Source organism: Saccostrea cucullata, unplaced genomic scaffold (genome assembly GCF_032062105.1).
Source record: "Saccostrea cucullata isolate Sc308-1 unplaced genomic scaffold, CSIRO_AGI_Scuc_v1 ctg1558, whole genome shotgun sequence".
NCBI lineage: Eukaryota > Metazoa > Mollusca > Bivalvia > Ostreida > Ostreidae > Saccostrea > Saccostrea cuccullata.
In genome coordinates, this window is record NW_026933071.1 from 62,501 (window position 1) to 76,264 (window position 13,764).

Consider the following 13,764-nt stretch of genomic DNA (forward strand, 5'->3'; position numbering starts at 1 on the left):
AAATAAAAATTTTATTATAATTTTTTTCAACTTTTTTAATCAGTCAATTTTGAACAAGAACATTAATTGTACGTTCTGAAGAAACAGAATATGTGGAGAAAATAATTTACTTTCAATGTCTAATGCGCAGAAGTCCGAAAAAGGGTCTACTGTCAGAAACAAACAAACAAAAAAAAAACCAAAAAACTACAAAATTCCAGGAAATAATAAAAAGTAAGGATGTCCTGGAGTCTGAGCAAAAAAGAAATTTGAGAAAATTGGGCAAATAGCTTAAAACTTTTCATTAACTTTATAAATGTTTTTTTTTAATATGTACAAGTATTACTCGGTTTGGGAATGTGCAACAATGCTCTACCTTTCTCAAAATTTACGAACCATCCATGCCAGCTTAGCAGACTTATTTTTATATTCATATGAAGTAGAATTTATGCAAAATCCTATGCGTGAAAAGAAGAAAACACTTGCTGTGGCCTTCAACTCGACACTTAGATATATCGACGACAATTAACAATGGTAATTTCCATTCCTATGTCGATACGATTTATCCTGGTGAGCTTGATATAAAAGATACCACAGAGTCTGACACTTCTGTTTCATACTTGGATATTTTTTGCTTGAAAAAGTCGCTAATGGTAATCTAACAACCAGGCTATATGATAAACGTGATGACTTTAACTTTTCTATCGTCAACTTCCCTTACTTATGCAGCAATATACCTTCATCACCTGCATACGGAGTATATATATCTCATTTGATTCGATACGCAAGCGCATGCTCTACGTATGAAAAATTTCTGAAACGAGGATAATTATTGACAAGCAAGTTGATGAAACAAGAATATCAGCAGTCTCGTTTAAAGTCATCATTTCGTAAGTTCTATGGTCGATACAATGACCTTGTCAGCAAATACAATTTATCATTGAGTCAAATGCTGACTGACGTTTTTCATACCAATTGTAAGTCCATTTTTTATACACTGAATTGACGACGGATTTTTACGTTATTTCCTGATCATGACAAGGAGCACAAGGCGGGTGTGACCGGTCGGCAGAGGATGCTCACTCCTCCATGGCACCTGATCTCACCTCTGTTGTTTCGGGGGTCCGTGTTTGCTCTGCTCTTATTTCATATTGTTTTACGGACTCTGAGATTGTAAACTGTTCGTTATCTTCATATCCTTCTTGATGCTTTATGCAAAATACAATTTGCAAATAAAAAAGGGAGTTGCTTCCCGCCATATTAGCTTCATCAAAATTGCATTGTTATTTGTCAACCCTATAAAAGCTTCAGTTTTACCTGAACAGTCGTCTCTATCTAAAATGACATTTGTATGCCTCTGTATAGCCATGAAATTACAGAAGTTATTCGATATCAGTTACACTAGTTCATTCATTACTCCAATGCAAAGTAAAAAAAAACCCACAAAAACACCTTCAACAGAATAAAAATAAACAAAGAGGCAATTTCAAATAAACGATTACATGTTCTACATATATATGTATCATGTAGCAGGTAAATGCAGTCAGGTGTAACAAAAGCAAAGAGTTTAAAGACCCAGTGCTGATATACTAGACAGAAAAAAAAATTGCATATGCGTATTGTTCAGTTTTTAGTTTAATCTCATTGTACCTGCCATTACGACCTGACTCTACGTTGGAGTAGTAAGACTGACTTGGTTCGCATTCTTAAGACTTTGATGGTAAACGGTATTCTAACGATGTTCTGTTCTACCTGTATGTCTTTCCAATTTTGCAACATCCCTTATCCGAACAAGTACATGTATTTCAATCAAGCAATACAGTTAAAGCCATTTACAGCTTTTTTTGAAAATCGAATTCTTGGAAAGCCACAGCAGCCTGTTTCTGCCACCGCCATCGAATCGCCATATAATACCTCAACTGAGTATGCATTTGAAAAAATCGATTGGCATAAATTCCGAAAGACAATCACATCCACAGACTCCGCAAAAGCTGACCAAAGATCTACATTCAGGGAATGATAGCAATCCTATGTAGTTTTAAGCACTCATTTGCCTTCATTGGATATCATTTTAAGCTTTCATTTGTGGTTGTGTTCATTTTCTTTCCGAAAACTAATCTTTAACTTTTGAAACATTTGTTTTTATTTAATTCATATTTTTGCTTTATTTTTATCATATTTATATATTCAGCAAAAATTATTTACATAACGCACTATTTGAATTTTTTTGGTATGAAAATGTGTTACATTTTGATCTAATTACATGGTTAAAAGTGCAGTAATAAATAAGACCAAATTTAAGAAACATGTTATATAGATTTAATGGTACAAGAATTTATGCAACTGAAACACTTTCTATACATCTAAATATTATTCACAGTCGTTCTGGTATAAGATGAAGTAAAAATAAATTGATTATTTAAGTTGGTTTTGTAAAACGACCAATGAACAACACAGTTCCGGTAGAATTTTCTCTGATAAGGAACAAAAAGGGCCGATCGGCCTTAAATATCACTGGCGGATCCGGAACTACAGAGCAGGATGCTGAAACCGTTAGAGCCATTACCGCTGCGGCTTCCGTGCCTTCTTCGTTAACTTCAACAAATGCTTTGTAAATGACGTCAGAAACAAAAGTTTCCTCCGGTGGATTATCCATCATGGCGCTGAAGTCGGATTTATATTGGGAGAAAATGTCTGTGAAACCCATTCTGGCATAAACTTTGACAAGCTCAAACGAACTCTCCAGTTTAAATTTTGGAATGGAGACAATAACACATTTGTAAGACATTGTTTGCGTGATTTCATGAAGAATTTCAGGAGAGAGGTTGGATTCTACTTCAGAAAGCCATCTATTTTATTTGGAAGAAATATGAGCATACTCAGTTCCCTTCCTTTGTAAGGAAGATTCAACACTTTGCAGTCGAGGGACTCAGAAATACCGATTAGCCATTCCTTCTCTCCCATGTGCATCATATCAACCATTTCCGTTTCGATCTCAGAAATGAAAAATTTTTCACGTTGTTTCCGATGACTTAAATGGATTTTCCCAATCGCCTTTAAAGTAAATAGAATTTGTCAGTACAGTCACGGTCAGATCATTAATCACGTCTGGTGGAATCAGATCCTTGATTTTATTATTAGTCTGTTCTTCAACCCATGTGTTAATTCTGGTTCTTGAACCCTCCGGATTTCCAACAAAGTTTACCAGTTTCAACTCGCTATTGTAAAAATCGATAGATTTTTGTTTGTAAGTCTCTTTGATATGAAGTCCAAGTTTGGAATATATTCGGTTTGCAATGGCTAGCTTAGCCCCTTCTCTAGATTTTTCCTTCAGAGTTGAGTGTAGTTCCTTGTACGCCTTGTGTGGATCAGGAATACCGGAGAGACCCAAAACTTGTTTAATTTGAGCCTCAGATTCCCCTTTGGTGCCTAGCATTGTTAACATTAAGGCAATCGTCACACTGTATGGGGACAGAATCAAATTGTCATTCCACTCCGACAAAACGTTGTGCAGTCTTAATGAAAAGTCTGCCACGGCACCCTCCATTTAAAAAAAAGATATTAAAGAGCCAATGTAAAAAAGTTGTATACAAATTGCACATTATATGCACAGATTCAGTATTCCAATGTCCTTTGTTTTGTATATAACAATACACAATTTACAATTTATTTCAGCAATTTGTTTATTTATATATTTTTCTTGCTATCAACACTTCATTTATTTTAATTTTGAAATTCGTAATGCATGTATTAGTATTTGGGACATGCTGAGAGTTTAACGCATGATGCACGAACGTTTTAATGTTTTTTTTAGTTATGCATTAATAACTTGTAATGTCCAATTTGAAAAACGGATTTTTTTTTCAAAATAAAAGGTTTAGTGATTTTTTTTCGCATAGTTAATCAAACAGTCCAAGACATATTTATTTTGTTAAGTAGAGAATGTAAAAGAGGATGATATCCCCTTTTTGGGATTAGTACCATACATATTTGAAGAATGTGGTTTTTTTTGTATTTGTGACTGGGCTGTTTTCTTCATTTTTAGCTCTACTGGTCAGAGACCATAAGTGTAGTTTCTAGTCCGTCCCAGACTCTAATTCTATAGTTCTCATTCTCAAGATTATGCTCCGAAAACGATTTTTATACCGAGGCAGGCTACTGACAGATAGGTTTGTTACAAGGATTTCACCAATCAATAAAGTCAGCATTACTTATATATGTTATGGTCGCTATATTGATCTTTTCACAAATATAACCTATTATTGGCTTCAAAATAATAACGCCATCGTGTCCTCTTTGTTACCCCAGCAGTGTATGTTGTGTGATTTTAAACTTATTTGACAACCTTATGAATTAGGTTTAATAAAAATAAATCCACAAGATACTGATGTACAAGTAACAGTTACTGGCACAATGCGCCGTTGCTTTATTCTTTATAGAAAGTTGCACGGAATACCCGATTTCGCGGATTCAACGATACCCTAATATCGAGTATTATACGCGATTTCACGGATAATACCCGATTTCGAGTATTCTCTCCGACCTGTAGGCCTTTCAACTGCCGCTAGGGGTCGGTGTTATGAACGATAACTCACTGCTGAAACCTGTTTAGAGCAGGCTCGGGGTATCTAACTGTTTACGTGCAAGGCAGTTTTTAGCATTTCCCAAGTGTTTCTTTGCTCTCAGTAGAATCCAGTGGGTTTAAAATTTAGCACCAATGTTAAACTTATTTACTGTATAGTTGAGGACACCGGTTTACTGCATATAATTAAATTTTTTAATTAAAATAAAAAGTGAAATCTACCCTCCTTCTCAGTTCTAACCTATTTAAATTTTTATACTCGGTCGTTCCCTTTCGTGCTTAGTAACACAAATAAGATGATCAATTGTTGCATTTACTTGTAAAAATATATATATTTACACAGGAAGCGAAAAAGCGCGAACACAAAAAACATGACATTAAATTTTCTTCTTCATAATAATCGTCAAAGAGAGTTAAAACTATTGAATATAGTCTGTTCCCCATTCATTTGACCCTGTTATTTCAGGTAGAGTGAAGGCATTCTCTTTCTCTTGGTCAAAACTTTTTGTGTACAAAACAATGTAAGGAACCCTTTTGTGTATATAACAATACCAATGCTGAAGCAGCCTATATATCATTCCTATAAAAGATAACTCATAAATCGGCACTAAGTTGGTCATTTTTCACGCCTGAGTTATCTGTCCTTAAACACAACATCGGAAAAGTCAATTATAAATGATTTAACTTTTTAATGATGTAATCAAAAGTATGCATATTAATTAAGTTATTATCTTTTTTGATAATTTCATGTACCTATAAATCTATCTATACAATGTTTTTTTACCATATGTGCAACTTGAAAAATTAGTTGAAAGGCCTACGACCTGTTCAATAAAGTAACCATATAAAGAGGTCCAATAAAGGGTAAATAAAATAAAACCCATAAACGTAATGTAAAAACAGTTATAATTAAATATTGATTGTGACAAACCCAAATACAACCTTGCTGTCTGTTTGGAAACGGAAGTCCTGTAGGGATATACCTAAGTGTTGAGAGATTGTTTCAGCAATTTCTATTGCAAGAACCGAGGAATAAACTTCAAGCCGTGGAATGGTATGCTCTTTCAAAGGCACAACCTTTGCTTTTCCGAGAATGAACCCCATATGTGTTGGGTCTGTTAGATCAGTAAGATAGGCAATGGTGGCTAGCTATTGCCTTCTCGGAGGCATCGCAGTAAAAGTGAACTTCCTTCTGATTGCAATCAGAATATGATACTGGTAAGCAAGATCGATGAATTCACACATCATTAAGATCGAGTCATAAACTTCTCCAAAGATCCCACTCTGAAAATAACTCTTCCGGAAGTGGTTCATCCCAGTCAACAATTCTGTGGATCAAGTGTTTGAGTAGGAGTTTCCCTTTAATTACAATAGGTGCCATGTAGCCTAACGGATCATAAATACTTTTTATCGTGGACAAAAAACACTTCATGTAAACTGCTGTTTGTCGTGGAATGAACAAAATAAGAATAAATCCATACCTACATCCCATTTAATGTCCAAACTCGCTTGAACTGGAAGACAATCCTTCCGCAAGTCAAGGTTCTTAATATGTTTGGCAAGATCGTCAGTAGGAAACGCAGCCATGACTTCATGGTTGTTTGATTCAATTTTGTGCAACCGAACATTGCCGCCTTGCATCAGAGCTGTTTATGCATCCTTGACAATAGTAACTGCACTACTAGGTGTGGGAAACGATGCGAGTCCATCATCCTTGTAAAAATCCTAGTGAATGTACTGAACAGCTTTAGGTTCCGCATCTTTAACGCAAAGTCGTAAGCCATAGGTGGCAAAGGAGGTCGAAGGCCGGTTCTCGAACACGTATACACACATTCGATATCGTACAAGTGGCTTGTTCAAATTACAGTCCTCATGCCAAAGAAATCCAAGAAATTTTTTATGTTTCGGCTCAACGCTGAAGCAAAAGAACATTTGCTAGATATCTGTGAGTATGGCTACGGGTTCTCTTCTGAATCGCATCAAAACTCCAAGAAGACTATTAACCAGATCCGATCCAATAAACAAAATGCCACTAGACTAAAGGCCATTGAACGCGGAATAGTCAAATATCACATGTGCCTGCCCTGGCTTCTGGGGTAGTTAACAGCAAAGATCGTCAGAAACTAACATTCTTCCTCTGGTTGTAACGGAGGAGCCCTCTCAGCATGATCGTTTTTGTGTATCTTTAGCATGAATTCAATGAAGTGTGAGTCCTTGACAGAATCCTTCAGCAGACTCCATTATAAGTTTCTGGCTCCCTTGAATACCATTAATCGTTGGGATCTCACCTCTGTTCTCGGGTATGAATTCACACTCAGTTACCATTGGCAGATCAAGGCAGACTCGTATGTCCAAAGATTCCGCGACTTGTCCAGAGACACGTCTGCCCCATGCATTAACTTTGCCTGTGCATGTAGACAAAATGTAAAGAGACTAGGTACTACCAACATCAAGCTTATCGAAGAGATACGGAGTACCTTAGGTACTGGTACTTTGGTCATCAATAACAGCGTAAGTCTTAAACGCATGTTCTACATAATATTTAGGGTAGATCCAAACTAAATGTATCTTTGCACATGCCCTTGCCACAGACTGGTGTATGCTGCCACAACTTTATCAGCCACCGCTTTAGATTGAGTTTCCCGCCATGCGAAGTTGGTAAGTTATGACTCTAAGTAGATCTCTAATCATAGAGACCGTCCTCATGAAGAGCTGAAGGATGTGACGCTGAGAAACGCTACAAGCAACCTCCTTTGAACACTTTAGAAAGTCATGCTTTTGAATTTCGCAGCATTTCAAACAAACTGTTTCGACCGTAGGAGTTGTCTGCGTTTTTCAATTGTCAAGGAACGAAAGGCACGGAACTGATTGAGAGTGTGGTTCAAACTCTCATGATAAGGACAAGACGCTAGTTTGGTATGCGGTTCGGTCTCTTCTGCATCCTTAGTATCTGATGTATTTTTAGTGGCTACATGTAATTGCTTTTAAGTCATTGTATTCGCCTTTGACTGCTGACCATTAGTTTGCGGTGATTCATGCATAGATATGGATTATTCTTTATCTTTGCCATCTCTTTCACAAACATCAAAAACTCACTGAATGGAGGATACACAGCACGATTTTGCGGCTCTGTTTGTCCACTTTCTTGGAGAGCTCGAGATGACAGTTATCTACAAACAATCACTACTGGCTTTTAAAACCCTTGTCCGTATGAAAATCCCCTGTCTTTCTTTGTGTCCTACAGCATTTTCACAGTAATCTACGGTATATCTACAGTATGGTACGGTATGCCAGCTCTGTATATGCAGTAAATCTCTGTATACCACTGTATGTATCCCCAGCATGCCACAGTAACATACAGTAGGCCCTGATACGCCTACAGTATGTCACTGTATGGTAACTGTTTCCTATAGACAACTACGGTAAACCCCAGTATATGCCCCGGTACGCCCCTGTATATGTTTATTGAAGCAAAAAGAAGAAGTATAGACACTTCCAGAGCATTGTACTGTTACCTTAGATGTGGGATTATCAATTAAGTACATTTAGTTATTTACCTGAGAATTTTTTAAACAAATTACAAACACAAAGTTATATATTTTTTCATTTGTTAAGAGACTTATTGAGGTCTTTTATAACTCTAAAATAACTCTGAAAAATTAATAAATCATTGCTTAAAAAAGATATTTATCTATCATTTTTTAAAATGAATTATTTAGTTATTCTTTTAATTGATTGATTAGTTGATTTATTTCTTTATTTATTTTGTGAACACCTATTTAATCCATAAATTACTTGGAATGACTTTGTAACTTTTGTTTTAAAAAAAAAAAAACAGGGGTGATGCTGCATTTTGGAAAATTGTAGTTTTTTTAAAATGATTGATTTTCTTTGAAAAAAATAAATAAAATTAATTAACGGAGTGAAATTAATCTTTGTAAAAACAAATCAATCAATTTTTTTTTTTTACAAATGCAGAGCTGCATAGTAGACATGGCACAAAATAAATAAGGTGAAGTGGTATGTGAAAATTAAATAAAATAAATGACCAAAAAAATTGATAAATTAACTAACAATTCATCTTATTTATTTATTCTGTTAATAAATTTATCTACAAATACATAAATAAACAAAATGAATAAATAAATAATTTATTTATTTTTGTAATTGACAAGACAACAAAGTAATCAATCATATATCCACCCCCCCCCCCATTGATTTTTTTCTTAGTTTTATTTTATATAAAAAATTATTTATCCAAAAAATATGCTACAAAGTATTTTTTAAGCATATTAAAACAAATTTCAATTATTTTACGTCCATGATGGATATCAAATTAATCGTAAAATTATGGACAATTTTAATTTGTCAATTGCAATTGCATATTTTTACTTTGTTTTGATTGAAGAAAGAATGGTTTTCAAAACCCTAACACGATTATGAAAGAATTTCAAAGCCATTGATTGTTCACCAGTGACTCGGGGTTCACAGTAATGACACCTATTGTCTTTTTCACTGACCACTATACCTTTTTTCTTTTGTGGCAGAGAGCGACCGTGTCCACCCTGCGGCCGTTTGAAATAACATTTTCTCTTTGTATGAGAACCGATATCGTCAAACAAAACAAAATAAAAGTATCAAAAAGCTATTGACGGGTTAAGATTGTATATAATGAGACGATTATTTTGACATCCAACACGGTTGTAAAATAATTAAAAGTAATTCAAATATGCTTCAAAAGACTTTGAGAGATATTTTAGCATAAAATTGGTTACATAAAGTAAGCCAAATAAATCCAACTTGCGGGTATATAATTAATAATTCTGTTTGTAAATTCAATTTAGAAATAAGAAAAAAGTATTTATGCAATGATTAATTACATGCATTTAATTAGAATAAGTTTTAAAAGAACATCAATAAATTAAAAAAAAAAAAGAATTTTCCAAAATGTAGCTTTACCCCGGCAGTGTTTTTTTTTTCCACAAAAGGTACAAAGTCTTTCCAAGTATTTAATGGATTAAACAGGTGTTTCCAAAAAAATAATAATAATAATGAATTAATCAAAAAAGAATTAAATAATTTAACAAAAAATAGATAGATAAATATTTATTGAAGCAATGATTTATTAATTTTTCAGAGTTATTTCAGAGTTATAAAAGAACTCAATACGTCTTCTAACAAATTAAGAAATACTACTATGTGTTTAAAATATTGCTGAAAAATTTAAATTTTAAAGTTAAATTTAAAAAAAAAAACAGAAAATGTATTTTTGTCAAAGGATTTACCATTTGATGTATTAATATTGTAGGCACATGTATGAAAAATGTACAGGGGAAGGGGCAGGAAGATATGATATACATTATGTGTTTCTAATTTTATGATAAATAAAATAAAGTAATGGGGTTATTAAGTTTAATGGGATCTCGTTACTAGTAATGGAAAATAACTCTTCAATGTTAAATATTTCTGTCAAAGGTATTCTCATTTATCAAGTTTCATTTGTCTAATTCAATACCGATCTTACATTAAACTAAGAATATTAAAATTTTTATTTGATGTTGCAGGTTCCTATTTTTATTCTTCTCTATTTTTGACTCTTAGAAGAATTACACGCTTAGTTTGGACTTTCAGTAAGGCGTGGCATTCTCGACGTTGCCTTATTAGCTTCTGAAATATACACAGCTTCCCTCCACTGTTGAAATATACATATGATAGAAATGCGACCGAATGTCAACTTGTGTAGTGAATAGCCAATTAAAAGTTCTCTCCCGGCACAAAGGTGGTACATAAGTCGTCTCATCGTTATCAACAACAATTCTAAGTTCCTGATGTTATGCATTTCGTAACCATTGAGAATCTACTAGTATTCGCCATTACGTAGCGCCGAGAAAGTCACGCCCTACTGAAAGTCCAAAGTAAGGATAAAATCGTCCTAAGTTAAATTTTACACAACTGCTAGCAAAGACAACAAGAGGTCCATGGGTCACATCGCTTACCTGAGCAATGGCTAGCATTAAAGTAGAAATTAGTTTACTATTGAAAAGTTAAAACCCAAAAGTAGTCCCAACCAGTCCTTAAAGGGGAGAGGCAAACTTGAATCTATACTACATGAGAATGCTTCCGTATATATACATGTATGATCAATCATGGCTTTGCTATTCTTGATAAGAAGATATTTAAAGAGTTTTTCTACATATTTCTATCTAAACTTTGATCGGTTATTGGGGCCCCGCCAAACCCCTGGGGTCATGATTTGAACAAACTTGAATCTACACTACCTGAGGATGATTCCACATGAGTTTCATCTGGCCCATTGGCTCTTGAGAAGAAGATTTTTTAAAAATGCCATTAATGTTTCAGTAATTCATAATTCTCTCCCCTTAGAAGAGGTCGTGGCCCATCATTTAAACAAACTTGACCTTAGGCTACTTTGTGGCAAGTTTGGTTGAAATTGGTCGAGTAGTTCTTGAGAAGAAGATGAAAATGTGAAAAGTTTACAAACAGACGGACGCCTGACAAAATGTGATCAGAAAAGCTCATTCGAGCTAAAAACTGCCTAATTTGTACATTTTCAGCCTTGCAATGGTCTCTCAGATAGTGGTTAAATAGAACATTTCAGTTCTTTAGAATGTCCAGGGAATACATATCAGTGTCTGAATTTTTATTGGTTTAATTTTTTCAATATATGCAGCAATAAATTTTGCATGAATTAACTATCAAATAAAAGTCTGAAAACGTCATTCGAATGTTTTCAGATACACTATTATTCTCACGTTTTATTGTATTAAAGCACGAAATAATGAGTCCATACCGTAAATTTCAAATCATTGCGATTTTACAAAGATTCAAATTTCGTTAAATGTTTTGCCATGTAAACGGTTGCACTAAACAATATAAAATAAGCATTAATTTGTATCTTAAAGCTTCAAATCAGCACAACTAACCACAACGCGAACATTTTGTCATATGCATTAGAAAATTGTGGAATTTTGCCCCATAAAATTATCTAAGTTTCAGTAATACACTTTTCATTGACTTCATAGAATATCTTTTAAAAATCAAAACTATTAAACTTACAGAGCATCTAATCCGCTGGAATGTTTTCTAATTGAAACTTTAAGATTGCATACTAAACAGGAAACAGAAGCAGATAAAATCAAGACAAGCTGACATTTTATCAAGAACAATTAATATAACTATGCAAAATTCAAGTCAATATATCAGTAAATGTTTCTGTGAAATATTACTGAAATTTCAACCCTGGGCACTCTGCAGATACATGTACATGTATCTCAAGATAACTTTAACTATGGATACCTTTTTTAAAATATATGTAAAATGTGTTAACATTCTAAGAATCTAATTGTTTCTTGTCGTGACCAAACACATCGTTTATTATTTGATTATTACCACTACATGTACTCTAATATCAAATTCAAACAAAATTACATAATTTATAGTTTGAACCAACGTTTTCAACGATGATGTTATAAGCCCCCTATCTATTATTTTGGGTATTCAGCTCTTATCCACAACTCCATTTATACCTCTGATTGAATTTTACCTAGACTTTCACAGAATACTTGTTACATATTACCATTGTACACCTCTAATTTTATTTTTTGATCAGTGATATATTAGCAAAACATGAACACCTCCATTCTTTCTATAATACTGAATGATACCCATATCTTTTCAGCTATGCCACCTATACCATTAAATGAAATTTAAAAATACCTTCAAAGATTCTTTATTACATAATGACATTGTGTACTACCTATTTAATTTTTGATTTGACACTTATTTCTTGCCTACCAGAACAAAACAGGGACTTTGTCATAATAATGATATGGGAAAGGGGATAGGAAGGATATGGAGATAACGAACAGTATTCAATCTCAAAGTCCATAAAACAATACAAAATAAGAGCAGAGCAAACACGGACCCCCGAGACATCAGAGGTGGGATCAGGTGACATGGAGGAGTGAGCATCCCCTGTCGACCGGTCACACCCGCCGTGTGCTCCTGGTCATGATCAGGAAATAACGGGAAAAACCCGTCGTCAATTCAGTGTATAAATTATGGACTAACAATTGGTATGAAAAACGTCAGTCAGCATTTGACTCAATGATAAATTGTATTTGCTGACAAGGTCATTGTATCGACCATACATGTGTAGAACTTACGAAATGATGACTTTCAACGAGACTGCTGATATTCTTGTTTTTTCAACTTGCTTGTCAATAAATTACCTCGTTTTAGAAACTGTTCATACGTAGAGCATGCTTTTGCGTATCGAATCAACTGAGATATATATACTCCGCATGCAGATGATGAAGGTACATGTATATTGCTGCATAAGTAAGGGAAGTTGACGATATAAAAGTTAAAGTCATTACGTTTATCATAGAGCTTGGTTGTTAGATTACCATTAGTGTCTTTTTCAAGTAACATATCCAAGTATTAAACAGAAGTGTCGGACTCTGTGGTATCTTTTATCTCAAGCTCACCAGGATATATCGTATCGACGTAGGAATGGAAATTACCATTATTAATTGATAATACGTCGTCGATATATCTAAATGTCGACTTGAAGGCCACAGAAAGTATCTTTTTCGTAAAATTTTGCATTAATTCTGCTTCATATGAATATAAAAATAAGTCTAATAACGGAGCGCAATTTGTACCCATAGAAATTCCAATAGACTGTTGGAATACCTGGTCTCAAAAACCCACATAGATGTTATCAATCAGAAACTCAAGCATCTTCTTGATTTCAACTTCAGAGTACTTATGTTTTCAATCAGAATCTGTTTAAACAAAAGAATTTTGCAAATGACCAATGACGAGGTAAGTAAATTTACGAGTTCCATTTTTATTGAAGAAGCAGCTTTCAATGATATCAAAAAGCCTGGATTTTAATTTTTCGTGGGGCATTGTTGTTTATAAAGTTGAAAAGTCGTATGTTTTTAAGCTGTTGATTTTTGTAAAGTCTTGTGATTTCAAAGTGTCCAAAAGTTTTTTAAAGAATTTTTTAATATCCAAATCTGATTTACACCACTTAAATACCGTAAATCTGGAAATTTTTGCTGTATATAAATTTTTAGCAAATTTGCGAGTGCATTGCATTCGCAAAAATATTTTTCTTAAAAATAAATCACCAATAAGAAAATGTAAACAAAACAATGGTCGCAAAATTTTGA

The 13,764-nt window shown here is 33.9% G+C and overlaps 1 pseudogene; it reads right to left on the reverse strand.

Annotated features, from left to right (window-relative positions):
* Positions 1–2,309: 2,309 nt before the first annotated feature.
* LOC134237192 (leukocyte elastase inhibitor-like) lies at positions 2,310–3,602 on the reverse strand (annotated as a pseudogene).
* Between the last annotated feature and the right edge of the window lie 10,162 nt (positions 3,603–13,764).